Source organism: Triticum aestivum, chromosome 4B (genome assembly GCF_018294505.1).
Source record: "Triticum aestivum cultivar Chinese Spring chromosome 4B, IWGSC CS RefSeq v2.1, whole genome shotgun sequence".
Lineage (NCBI taxonomy): Eukaryota > Viridiplantae > Streptophyta > Magnoliopsida > Poales > Poaceae > Triticum > Triticum aestivum.
This window is the reverse complement of record NC_057804.1, coordinates 194,826,392-194,840,655: the sequence shown is the minus strand read 5'-3', so window position 1 is coordinate 194,840,655 and position 14,264 is coordinate 194,826,392.

The following is a 14,264-nucleotide window of genomic DNA, read 5'->3' as shown; positions in this document are numbered from 1 at the left end:
CACCATTGTCAATTTTGGCGCAGAAATGACATTGATTCTTGTTGGTCCTTCTTGATTAACTACATGTAATGTCTCAAATGCAGGTGTGTCCTCAGTGACCATACCGTGGTACACATCTTTTGATGTCTTCTTGCCGCACCAGCAACACACATAAATAGTCCAGAGAGTTATGGAGGTGATGTGGAAGCTACTCAACCCATTGATCGCCTGAAGACGAAGGTACTCGAGTGCAGTACAACCATGAAGCAGGCGCTCCATGTCACTGTTTGGGAGGCAGACGGTGACGAGCTCGAGGTGCTTCAGTCGTGGTAGAATAAGTGTGGGCGCATCATTAAGGGGGGGGATGGCGGTTCCTAAACTTGGCGACGCGTAGCATGGGCGCGAGGCAGAGCACGGACGTTGGCAGTGAGCGTATATGCCCATCATCAAAAGCTCCTCGAGCTAATCTAGGGCGGGGGATCGGAACCAGTCGTCAAGATTGGCTCGGTCCTTGCCATTGGAATGGAACTTGTCCATTCTAAGGCCTCTGCTTGGGCCAGGGTGACTGTCGAGGATCTTGGAGAATGCATCCAAGCTTTTCTGATAGCCATGGCAGAGCTCATGGGTGTTGATGAGGTCGAGAGGGGCGGAGTTCCATAGGGGGCGCCACCATCGGGAAAGGACGGTTGTCTGCGCCCCATATTTGATTGGGAGGAGGAAGATGATGACTGTCAACATATCATTGGGGAGGCTGCTGATGAAGTCTAAACCTGCTGGAGTCGCTTGCGGTTCTTGCTCGCCCCGCCTCCGCTTGTTGGCAGCCCCGTTCTCCACCTCTGGAGTCTCCTTGTCAGTGGCGCTTTCTGATAGAAGTGGGAGTACGGGGAATATTTAGTTAAAACAGGGCAATAGAAAAACGTATTGGTAACTAGGAGTTATTAGGTAGGAATATAGTAAGAAAATAGAATAATAATTGGTTGCTTAAATACTACACAATTCATTTGATATTGCTGGGTAAGTCAACATGGAGATACTTGAAAAGAAAACTTACTTCGAAAAAAGTCTGGACGGATGATATCGTTGGGGAAGTTAGCATATATCTCATGACCAGGTACTTTTATGTGCAGTGCAATTTTAGTGCCAGCTTTGAGTACATAAAACTTAGAAATTTCTTTCCAAAGGCCAGTGCCAAAATAGGAGTCACCACGTTCATCGAGTCCGACAGTAGCAACGACTGTAAATCCATGGTTTGTGTTCAGTATGACATCCCTGCAGTCTTGATTTATGTACAGGGAAAGATTGTGCACTATAGATTCTGTTGCATAGCAAGGGACGCGCTGCAGAAAATGGTAGGATTGTTAAAGAAAATATGGTAAAATGCAAATATGGGCCCAAATTGAAAGAACTATATAGCAGTTGAAATCGAAGGACAAAAATCTATAATTAAACAGATAGTGTAAACATGATGTCATGGAAATATGAGAGTAATAGAAAGAACAATACATCATTCATTTGCCTAATATAGAAAGAACAGGGGGGAAAAATCCCCTTTGACGTAGATGGTGCATGTGGCACCTTTTATCCAAATGTAGCAATACTTAGTATATGTTCAGGAAAGTAGGCCATGCCAACCTATTTAGGGTGATATTGAACATACCACGCACATCCTCAAGTCATCTGCTACGGTGAGATGGAACTCCATGGATGTCTGGCGGAGGCCGCAAAGTCCTGATGTGTCCGTGCACTGTACACTCTATGAATAAAAAACCCTCAAATCATCTCGAATAAAAATGAGTTCACGGCAATTTCGGCGGGGTGATTAAAGGAGGCAGATGAACTAGGATAAGAGATGAGACAATATCTCATTAGATTAGTTACCTTGTTTTCTATGAGAAAAAACCCTTTGTAGGGCGGATTCCTCAATCGGGCGGAGCTGGGTCGACTGTGAGCAGCGTCGAGAAAGTCGATGGTGATAGGCGGCAGCAAGCGAAAGTGGCGAAATGCGGTGGGGTTTGCCGGTAGTCCATGTGTGATTGATGCAACAGGCAAAATGAAAGTCATTCCACACGGTTCCAATTTTGGGAACCATGTGTGATTGACGTACTACCTCCATCCTGGTTTATTGGTCCCCTTTGTAATTTGTACCAAATTTTGACCAAGTATATAACTAAGAAATGTTTATGCATGTCACCAAAAATTATATCATTGAACACTATGTTCAAATACGCATCCAACGATATAATTTTTGCTGACCTGCACTAACATTTTGTCAGTTAAATATTTGGTCAAATTTAACACAGATTACAAAGGGAAACAATAAACCAGGACGGATAGGTAGATTCCACCAACCGAAGTGATTGCATCATATCCCACATTTAGACATAACTAAACATAGATTAAACATACTCAGACATAGATAATAAGCGCACACAAGGATAGTTCAACCATAAGTACATAGTTCAACTGTCATTAAGCATACTCAAGCATACATAGTTCGATCCCCCATCTCATCTCATCTGCTGGCACTATCCTAAAGCTTCTCCAGGTACTTGGCGTACGCACCGTGCACCACCCCGCAAGAAAACTTCTGCTTGAAGGAGCCAGCGGCCCGGCCTCTTGCATGCGCCAGAAAACTTTGATACGCGTCATGAAGCTTGTGGTTGCAAAATGTGCATCGATAGCCGCCATCACAGGTCCTAATACGTCTGTTATGCGTTCCTGCATAAAGCCTCCTCAAGATTTGCCTCTTGCACCTCCTCTGGCGATCTTCATCCTTGCTATCCACATCGTCAGACATCACATGTACAAATAGTAAAACAAATTTGGCATAAAATCAATATTTACATGCCGTGAAGTAGAATTAGGAATTTATGGCTATTTTTATACATATCCAGAGATTATGGATCGATTTTTAAGCACATACATCTATGTACATACCAATCTTGAAGAAAATAATGGCACAAATATATATGTAGGTCATTCAAAATCAATCGTCAAGTCCTGGCTAGGAATTATTAGCACGAACACTAACCCTACTCGAATTACTAGAAGAAATCATTTGCACAGATGAAAGAACTAATCACTTATCACTTGTACCATTTATACAATCAATCCACTACACGGATCTAACGAAACTTACTCAGATTTCATGGATGGGAGAACATAACCATAGGATTTCTATTCCAAAAAGGAGAGGCAGGAGTAACCAGAGAAACCCTAGGATCTATTTGACACATAAATGGTATACATGACTAACCAGTTGTCAATCATCATCGGAGTGGTCATCGGAGTCGTCGCCGAAGTGGTCGTCGGAGTCGTCGCCAGGGTAGTTGCCTGAGTCGTCAGCGGAGTCGGTGTGGAACTCTGCCTCCGGCTATCGAAGCTCGACACCGTCGACGACGTTAGGGTGCAACGATACCTCGCCGGTGGTGAAGGCAACCTCTGTCTCCATCTCCATGCCGTGCTCCAGTGCTTCAGCAGCCCCGGCGTAGCCACTCCCTCCGATGGGGCGCTTCGGCGGCATCCTCATACACTGACGTCTTCGAGGAATGAGAGCAGCGTCGAGAATGCAAGCAGAGAGAGAGGATTGTGTGTGTGGCGAGGATGGGGGGTGTGGCTGCTCGGGCGCACCATTAATATAGAGTAGTGGGGAGAGAGGCGAGTGGCGGTCAAATGCTGGCTCGCCTCCCGATGAGCCTGTGCACCAGACTGTTGGGGAACGTAGCAGAAATTCAAAATTTTCCTACTGTCACCAAGATCTATCTATGGAGAAACTAGCAACGAGGGGAAGGAGAGTGCATCTACATACCCTTGTAGATCGCTAAGCGGAAGCGTTCAAGAGAACGGGGTTGAAGGAGTCGTACTCGTCGTGATCCAAATCACCAGAGATCCTAGTGCCGAACGGACGGCACCTCCGCGTTCAACACACGTACAGCTCGGTGACGTCTCCCACGCCTTGATCCAGCAAGGAGAGAGGGAGAGGTTGAGGAAGATTCCGTCCAGCAGCAGCACAACGGCGTGGTGGTGGTGGAGGAGCGTGGCAATCTTGCAGGGCTTCGCCAAGCACCGCGGGAGAGGAGAAGGGAGAGAGGTAGGGCTGCGCCAAGAGGGAGAGAAACTCATGTGTTGGCAGCCCTCAAGACCTCAACTATATATAGGGGAGAGGGAGGGGGTGCTACCCCTCTAGGGTTTCCACCCCAAGGGGTGCGGTTGCCCCCAATCCCATCTAGGGTGGCGGCCAAGGGGGGGGGAGAGGGGAAACTTGCCCCCCAAGTTAGGTGGGTGCGCCCCCTCCCCCAACCCTAGGCGCCTTGGGCCCTTGTGGGGGGGTGCACCAGCCCACCTGGGGCTGGTCCCCTCCCACACTTGGCCCATGCAGCCCTTTGGGGCCGGTGGCCCCACTTGGTGGACCCCCGGGACCCTCTCGGTGGTCCCGGTACATTACCGATAAAACCCGAAACTTTTCCGGTAACCAAAACAGGAGTTCCCATATATAAATCTTTACCTCCGGACCATTCCGGAACTGCTCGTGACGTCCGGGATCTCATCCAGGACTCCGAACAACATTCAGTAACCACATACAAACTTCCTTTATAACCCTAGCGTCATCGAACCTTAAGTGTGTAGACCCTACGGGTTCGGGAATCATGTAGACATGACCGAGACGTTCTCCGGTCAATAACCAACAGCGGGATCTGGATACCCATGTTGGCTCCCACATGTTCCACAATGATCTCATCGGATGAACCACGATGTCAAGGACTCAATCGATCCTGTATACAATTCCCTTTGTCTAACGGTATTGTACTTGCCCGAGATTCGATCGTCGGTATACCGATACCTTGTTCAATCTCGTTACCAGCAAGTCTCTTTACTCGTTCCGTAACACATCATCCCATGATCAGCCCCTTGGTCACACTGTGCACATTATGATGATGTCCTATCGAGTGGGCCCAGAGATACCTCTCCGTTAACCGGAGTGACAAATCCTAGTCTCGATTCGTGCCAACCCAACAGAAACTTTTGGAGATACCTGTAGTGCACTTTTATACCCACCCAGTTACGTTGTGACGTTTGGTACAACCAAAGCATTCCTACGGTATCCGGGAGTTTCACAATCTCATGGTCTAAGGAAATGATACTTGACATTTAGAAAAGCTTTAGCATACAAACTACGATCTTTGTGCTAGGCTTAGGATTGGGTCTTGTCCATCACATCATTCCCTAATGATGTGATCCCGTTATCAACGACATCCAATGTCCATGGTCAGGAAACCGTAACCATCTATTGATCAACGAGCTAGTCGACTAGAGGCTTACTAGGGACATGGTGTTGTCTATGTACCAACATCCAAAGAGTTTACTAGTGTCTAAACTAGTTCACATCACCATGTGATTAAGACTCAATGAGTTCTGGGGTTTGATCATGTTTTTCTTGTGAGAGAGGTTTTAGTTAACGGGTCTGCGACATTCAGATCCGTATGTATTTCGCAAATTCTTTATGTCATATTGTAAATGCTGCTTCCGCGCTCCACTTGGAGCTATTCCAAATGGTTGCTCCACTATACGTATCCGGTTTGCTACTCAGAGTCATTCGGATAGGTGTTAAAGCTTGCATCGACGTAACCCTTTACACCGAACTCTTTATCACCTCCATAATAGAGAAACATGTCCTTATTTACTCCAAGGACAAATTTTGACCGCTGTCCAATGATCCATTCCTGGATCATTCTTGTACCCCTTTACTGAATCATGGCAAGGCACACTTTCGGTGCGGTACACATCATAGCATACTATAGAGCCTACGTCTAAAGCATAGGGGACGACCTTCATCCTTTCTCTCTTTTCTGCTGTGGTCGAGCTTTAAGTCTTAACTTCATACCTTACATTTCAGGCAAGAACTCCTTCTTTGACCGATCCATCTTGAACACCTTCAAGATCATGTCAAGGTATATGCTCATTTGAAAGTACCATTAAGAGGTTTTGATCTATCCTCATAGATCTTGATGCTCAATGTTCAAGTAGCTTAATCCAGGTTTTCACTTGAAAAACACTTTTCAAATAACCCTATATGCTTTACAGAAAAATCTACATCATTTCTGATCATGAATATGGCAACGACATATACTCATCAGAAATTCTATAGTGCTCCCACTCACTTCTTTGGAAATACAAGTTTCTCACAAACTTTGTATAAACCCAAAATCTTTGATCATTTCATCAAAGTGTATATTCCAACTCTGAGATGCTTACTCCAGTCCTTAGAAGGATCGCTGGAGCCAGCATACCTTTTAGCATCCTTAGGATCGACAAAAACTTTCTGATTGTATCACATACAACCTTTCCTTACGAAAACTGGTAAGGAAACTCGTTTTTGACATCCATCTGCCAGATTTCATAAATGCATCTAATGCTAACATGATTCCGACGGACTTAAGCTTCGCTATGGATGAGAAAATCTCATCGTAGTCAACTTCCTTGAACTTGTGAAAACTCTTCGCCACAAGTCGAGCTTCATAGACGGTGACATCACCATCCACGTCCGTCTTCTTCTTAAAGATCCTTTATCTCAATGGCTTGCCGATCATTGGGCAAGTCCACCAAAGTCCATGCTTTGTTCTGATACATGGATCCTATCTCGGATTTCATGGCTTCTAACCATTTGTCGGAATATGGGCCCACCATCGCTTCTCCATAGCTCGTAGGTTCATTGTTGTCCAGCAACATGACCTTCAAGACATGATTACTGTACCACTCTGAAGTAGTACGCATCCTTGTCACCCTACGAGGTACGGTAGTGACTTGATCCAAAATTTCATGATCACTATCATGAGCTTCTACTTCAATTGGTGTAGGTGCCACAGGAACAACTTCCTGTGCCCTGCTACACACTAGTTGAAGTGATGGTTCAATAACCTCATCAAGTCTCCACCATCCTCCCACTCAATTTTCAAGACAAACTTTTCTCGAGAAAGGACCCGATTCAAGAAACAATCCCTATTGCTTTCGGATCTGAATTAGGAGGTATACCCAACTGTTTTGGGTGTCCTATGAAGATGCATTTTATCCGCTTTGGGTTCGAGCTTATCAACCTGAAACTTTTTCACATAAGCATCGCAGCCCCAAACTTTTAAGAAACGACAACTTAGGTTTCTCTAAACCATAGTTCATACGGTGTCATCTCAACGGAATTACGTGGCGCCCTATTTAAAGTGAATGTGGTTGTCTCTAATGGCTAACCCATGAACGATAGTGGTAATTTGATAAGAGACATCATGGTATGCACCATATCCAATATGGTGCAACTATGATGTTCGGACACACCATCACACTATGGTGTTCCGGGCGGTATTAATTATGAAACAATTTCCACAGTGTCTTAATTGCGTGCCAAAGCTTGTAACTCAGATACTCATCTCTATGATCATATCATAGACATTTTATCCTCTTGTCACAATGATCTTTAACTTCACTCTGAAATTACTTGAACCATTCAATAATTAAGACTTGTGTTTCATCAAGTAAATATACTCAACATCTACTCGAATCATCTGTGAAGTCAGAACATAACGATATTCACTGCATGCCTCAGCACTCATTGGACTGCACACATCAAAATGTGTTACTTCCAACAGGTTGCTACCTTGTTCCATCTTACTGAAACCGAGGCTTTTCAGTCATCTTGCCCATGTGGTATGATTTGCATATCTCAAGTGATTCAAAATCAAATGAGTCCAAACGATCCATCTGCATGGAGTTTCTTCATGCGTATACACCAATAGACATGGTTTGCATGTCTCAAACTTTTCAAAAACGAGTGAGTCCAAAGATCCATCAACATGGAGCTTCTTCATGCGTTTTATACCAATATGACTTACATGGCAGTGCCACAAGTAAGTGGTACTATCATTACTATCTTATATCTTTTGGCATGAAAATGTGTATCACTACGATCGAGATTCAATAAACCATTCCTTTAGGTGCAAGACCATTGAAGGTATTATTCAAATAAACAGAGTAACCATTATTCTCCTTAAATGAATAACCGTATTGCGATAGACATAATCCAATCATGTCTATGCTCAACGCAAACACCAAATAACAATTATTTAGGTTTAACACCAATCTCGATGGTAGAGGGAGCGTGCGATGCTTGATCACATCAACCTTGGAAACACTTCCAACACATATCGTCAGCTCACCTTTAGCTAGTCTCCGTTTATTCCGTAGCTTTTATTTCGAGTTACTAACACTTAGCAACCGAACCGGTATCTAATACCCTGCTGCTACTAGGAGTACTAGTAAAGTACACATTAACATAATGTATATCCAATATACTTCTATCGACCTTGCCAGCCTTCTCATCTACCAAGTATCTAGGGTAATTCTGCTCCAGTGGCTGTTCCCCTTATTACAGAAGCACTTAGTCTCGGGTTTGGGTTCAACCTTGGGTTTCTTCACTAGAACAGCAGCTGATTTGCCGTTTCATGAAGTATCCCTTATTACCCTTGCCCTTCTTGAAAGTAGTGGTTTCACCAACCATCAACAATTGATGCTCCTTCTTGATTTCTACTTTCGCGGTGTCAAACATCGTGAATACCTCAAGGATCATCATATCTATCCCTGATATGTTATAGTTCATCACGAAGCTCTAGCGGCTTGGTGGCAATGACTTTGGAGAAACATCACTATCTCATCTGGAAGATCAACTCCCACTCGTTTAAAGTGATTGTTGTACTCAGACAATCTGAGCACAAGCTCAACGATTGAGCTTTTCTCCCTTAGTTTGCAGGCTAAGAAAATCGTCGGAGGTCTTATACCTCTTGACGTGGGCACGATCCTGAAATCCCAATTTCAGCCCTCGAAACATCTCATATGTTCCGCAACGTTTCGAAAACATCTTTGGTGCCTCAACTCTAAACCGTTTAACTGAACTATCACGTAGTTATCAAAACGTGTATGTCCGATGTTCGTAACATCCACAAATGACGTTTGGGGTACTGCACACTGAGCGATGCATTAAGGACATAAGCTTTCTACTGTCCGCATAATCGCTACTGTCAACTTTCAACTATATTTTCTCTAGGAACATATCTAAACAGTGGAACTAAAACGCGAGCTTACAACATAATTTGCAAAGATCTTTTGACTATGTTCAGGATAATTAAGTTCATCTCATGAACTCCCACTCAGATAGACATCCCTCTAGTCATCTAAGTGATTACATGATCTGAGTCAACTAGGCCGTGTCCGATCATCACATGAGACGGACTAGTCATAATCGGTGAACATCTTCTTATTGATCGTATCTACTATACGACTCATGCTCGACCTTTCGGTATCTTGTGTTCCGAGGCCATGTCTGTACATCCTAGGCTCGTCAAGTCAACCTAAGTGTTTCGCGTGTGTAAATCTGGCTTACACCCGTTGTATGTGAACGTAAGAATCTATCACACCCGATCATCACGTGGTGCTTCGAAACGACGAACTTTCGCAACGGTGCACAGTTAGGGGGAACACTTTCTTGAAATTTTAATGAGGGATCATCTTATTTACTACCATCGTTCTAAGCAAATAAGATGCATAAACATGATAAACATCACATGCAATCAAATAGTGACATGATATGGCCAATATCATTTTGCTCCTTTTGATCTCCATCTTCGGGGCTCCATGATCATCATCGTCACCGGCATGACACCATGATCTCCATCATCATGATCTCCATCATCGTGTCTTCATGAAGTTGTCTCGCCAACTATTACTTCTACTACTATGGCTACCGGTTAGCAATAAAGTAAAGTAATTACATGGCGTTGTTTAATGACACGCAGGTCATACAATAAATTAAGACAACTCCTATGGCTCCTGCCGGTTGTCATACTCATCGACATGCAAGTCGTGATTCCTATTACAAGAACATGATCAATCTCATACATCACATATATCATTCATCACATTCTTTTGGCCATATCACATCACATAGCATACCCTGCAAAAACAAGTTAGACGTCCTCTAATTGTTGTTTGCATGTTTTACGTGGCTGCTATGGGTTTCTAGCAAGAACGTTTCTTACCTACGCAAAAACCACAACGTGATATGTCAATTGCTATTTACCCTTCATAAGGACCCTTTTCATCGAATCCGTTCCGACTAAAGTGGGAGAGACTGGCACCCGCTAGCCACCTTATGCACCAAGTGCATGTCAGTCGGTGGAACCTGTCTCACGTAAGTGTACGTGTAAGGTCGGTCCGGGCCGCTTCATCCCACAATACCGTCGAAACAAGATTGGACTAGTAACGGTAAGCATATTGAACAAAATCAATGCCCACAACTACTTTGTGTTCTACTCGTGCAAAGAATCTACGCAATAGACCTAGCTCATGATGCCACTGTTGGGGAACGTAGCAGAAATTCAAAATTTTCCTACGTGTCACCAAGATCTATCTATGGAGAAACCAGCAACGAGGGGAAGTAGAGTGCATCTACATACCCTTGTAGATCGCTAAGAGGAAGCGTTCAAGAGAACAGGGTTGAAGGAGTCGTACTCGTCGTGATCCAAATCACCGGAGATCCTAGTGCCGAACGGACGGCACCTCTGCATTCAACACACGTACAGCCCGGTGACGTCTCCCACGCCTTGATCCAGCAAGGAGAGAGGGAGAGGTTGAGGAAGACTTCATCCAGCAGCAGCACAACGGCGTGGTGGTGGTGGAGGAGCGTGGAAATCCTGCAGGGCTTCGCCAAGCACCGCGGGAGAGGAGAAGGGAGAGAGGTAGGGCTGCGCCAAGAGGGAGAGAAACTCATGTGTTGGCAGCCCTCAAGACCTCAACTATATATAGGGGAGAGGGAGGGGGTGTGCCCCCTCTAGGGTTTCCACCCCAAGGGGTGCGGTTGCCCCCAATCCCATCTAGGGTGGCGGCCAAGGGGGGGAGAGGGGAAACTTGCCCCCCAAGTTAGGTGGGTGCGCCCCCTCCCCCAACCCTAGCCGCCTTGGGCCCTTGTGGGGGGGGGGGCGCACCAGCCCACCTGGGGCTGGTCCCCTCCCACACTTGTCCCATGCAGACCCCCGGGGCCGGTGGCCCCACTTGGTGGACCCCCGGAACCCTCCCGGTGGTCCCGGTACATTACCGATAAAACCCGAAACTTTTCCGGTGACCAAAACAGGACTTCCCATATATAAATCTTTACCTCCGGACCATTCCGGAACTCCTCGTGACGTCCGGAATATCATCTGGGACTCCGAACAACATTTGGTAACCACATACAAACTTCCTTTATAACCCTAGCGTCATCGAACCTTAAGTGTGTAGACCCTACGGGTTCGGGAATCATGTAGACATGACCGAGACGTTCTCCGGTCAATAACCAACAGCGGGATCTGGATACCCATGTTGGCTCCCACATGTTCCACGATGATCTCATCGGATGAACCACGATCAAGGACTCAATCGATCCCGTATACAATTCCCTTTGTCTAACGGTATTGTACTTGCCTGAGATTCGATCGTCGGTATACCGATACCTTGTTCAATCTCGTTACCGGCAAGTCTCTTTACTCGTTCCGTAACACATCATCCCGTGATCAACCCGTTGGTCACACTATGCACATTATGATGATGTCCTACCGAGTGGGCCCAGAGATACCTCTCCGTTAATCGGAGTGAGAAATCCCAGTCTCGATTCGTGCCAACCCAACAGACACTTTCGGAGATACCTGTAATGCACCTTTATAGCCACCCAGTTACGTTGTGACGTTTGGTACACCCAAAGCATTCCTACGGTATCCGGGAGTTGCACAATCTCATGGTCTAAGGAAATGATACTTGACATTTAGAAAAGCTTTAGCATACGAACTACGGTCTTTGTGCTAGGCTTAGGATTGGGTCTTGTCCATCACATCATTCCCTAATGATGTGATCCCGTTATCAATGACATCCAATGTCCATGGTCAGGAAAGTATAACCATCTATTGATCAACGAGCTAGTCAACTAGAGGCTTACTAGGGACATGGTGTTGTCTATGTACCCACACATGTATCTGAGTTTCCTATCAATACAATTATAGCATGGATAATAAACGATTATCATGAACAAGGAAATATAATAATAACTAATTTATTATTGCCTCTAGGGCATATTTCCAACACGGACTGCTGGCATGCCTACCATCATTTCACACAGCTACTCGCACGCCTCCTGATGACACTGCGCAGTGAGAACGCCTCCATCAATTCACACACCTGCACAAACGCCTCACAGACTGCCTACGCGACGGACTGCTTGCATGCGTCCCATCAACTCATGCCCGCTCGCACAACACACGGGTCCACTACTAGGGAAAAGCCTATACACAAAATCTTACCAGCAGCGCTCCTCAAAATACGACGCTACTGCTATTTAGCAGCAGCGCGTGATAGCAAAATGCGCTGCTGAATGGAAAATAGTAGTAGCGTGTCCACCACAAAACGCGCTACTGCTCTAATTGCCATGACCTCGCCCCCCGCTAGTTATAGCAGTAGCGCCCTATAATGAACCGCCCTACTGCTATGGAAGTTAGTAGCAGCGCGCTTCGAAGAAAACTGCTACTGCTAATATCAGCCCACAAGTTTAGTCCCACCTCGCTCCGTGAACAGGGTGTTTACCACCTTAAATATGTTATTTCTGAAACTATCACAACCAGTTGGTCTTCACTGAACTCTATGTGTAAAATTTGTGGCCGCAATATGAGTCCTCTCCGGTTCCTACCGGAGAGGACTCATATTGACAATTCAGATTGTACACAAAAAGATCATTGATGGCCAATGTATTTTTGCATGGACGTATTTTTGTATAGTTACACTTAGCAGTAGCGGTTTATATGCATAGCGCTACTGCTATTCAGATTAGCTGTAGCGCGTTTTGGCAAACGCGCTACAACTATCCCTACGTTATCCCCACGCGCACGACCGACCCTCTCTCTCACTAACACTCTCACTCTCGCCCGCGTGCCGATAACCATCGTCGTGCGTCGTCGCCACCGCCGCCTTCGTCCGTCCGCCGCCGAGGTACTCCCCTCCTTCCGTCCCTCCTCCCTCCTCCTCGCACATCCTCCCTCCACCTGCGGCCGCCCCTCCCTCCTACGCCGCCGCCCTCCTTCCTCCGTCTGCGGCCGCCCCTCCTCCGTCCGCCGCCGGCAGCCCTCCTCCCACGCCCTCGACCTCACCGCCGCCACCCAAGCCCACCCAGCACCGCCACCTCTCGATCCCGATCCCGCCCTCGCCACCCCTAGCTACCTCTCCATCGCCCCCACCCCCTGCCACTAGTTAGTACTAGATTTAGTAGTAGTAGATGTTAATTTAGGGTTCATAGCTAGTACTAGATGTTGCTTAGTTAGTACTAGATTTTTAGTAGTAGTTGATGTTAATTACTAGTAGTGATTGTACTAGTTAACTAGGGCAGTATGATTAATAGTAGTTGTAGTTGAACTACTTTAGTTCTAGTTGAACTAGTTTATTAAGTAAATTAATAAACTAGTTGAACGAGTTGAATTTATAAAACTAATGTATTTTTAGTAAGATAATTAATATAACTAGTTGAACTACTTTATTTTTAGAAAGAACTAGTTTTTTTTCTATTTATAGTAAGTTTATATTTAGTAAGAACTAGTTGAATTAATAAAACTAGTTGAACATGTCATATTTGTTGTTATTTTTTAGTTTAAGCAATTATTCGGGATGTATTAGTGATAACTTATATGGTTTCAGGTGACCACCGTCGTCCCTGTCACCGACCCGCTCCGACATCCCCGCCGTTGTCCCTATCACCGACCCCCTCCGACATCGAGGTGAGACCAGCCAAATATCCTTGTATATCTTGTGTTGTTGCTCAAATAGGATATGTGGTTGCCCAAGTGGCCGTTCATGTTCAGTTTACATCTCCGAGTGGCCTATGTTTTGCCGGAGTGTTGATTAATTTCCGTTCCGGCAAATTTCAGGCGCTCGATATGTCCTTTTTTAGCAAAGGTCATGCCGGATTTTTTTCGTGAATTCTGGCATGACTTGTGCTAGAATATGTACACGTTTAATCTTTGAATTATGAATGTAGGAAATGTCGTACTCGGACGACGACAGTCTCCCGGGGGAGTGCAGCTGGTGCCACGACGATCGAGGTATGTGCGACAGGTTCGTTGAGCTGGACGAAGATCGGCGCTTCAGCATTAAGCTCGAGGAGACCTTCGATGTTGAAACGGTACGCAACAACGACAAGTGTTTTTTTCGTAATTAAGCATGACTTCAACTATTTC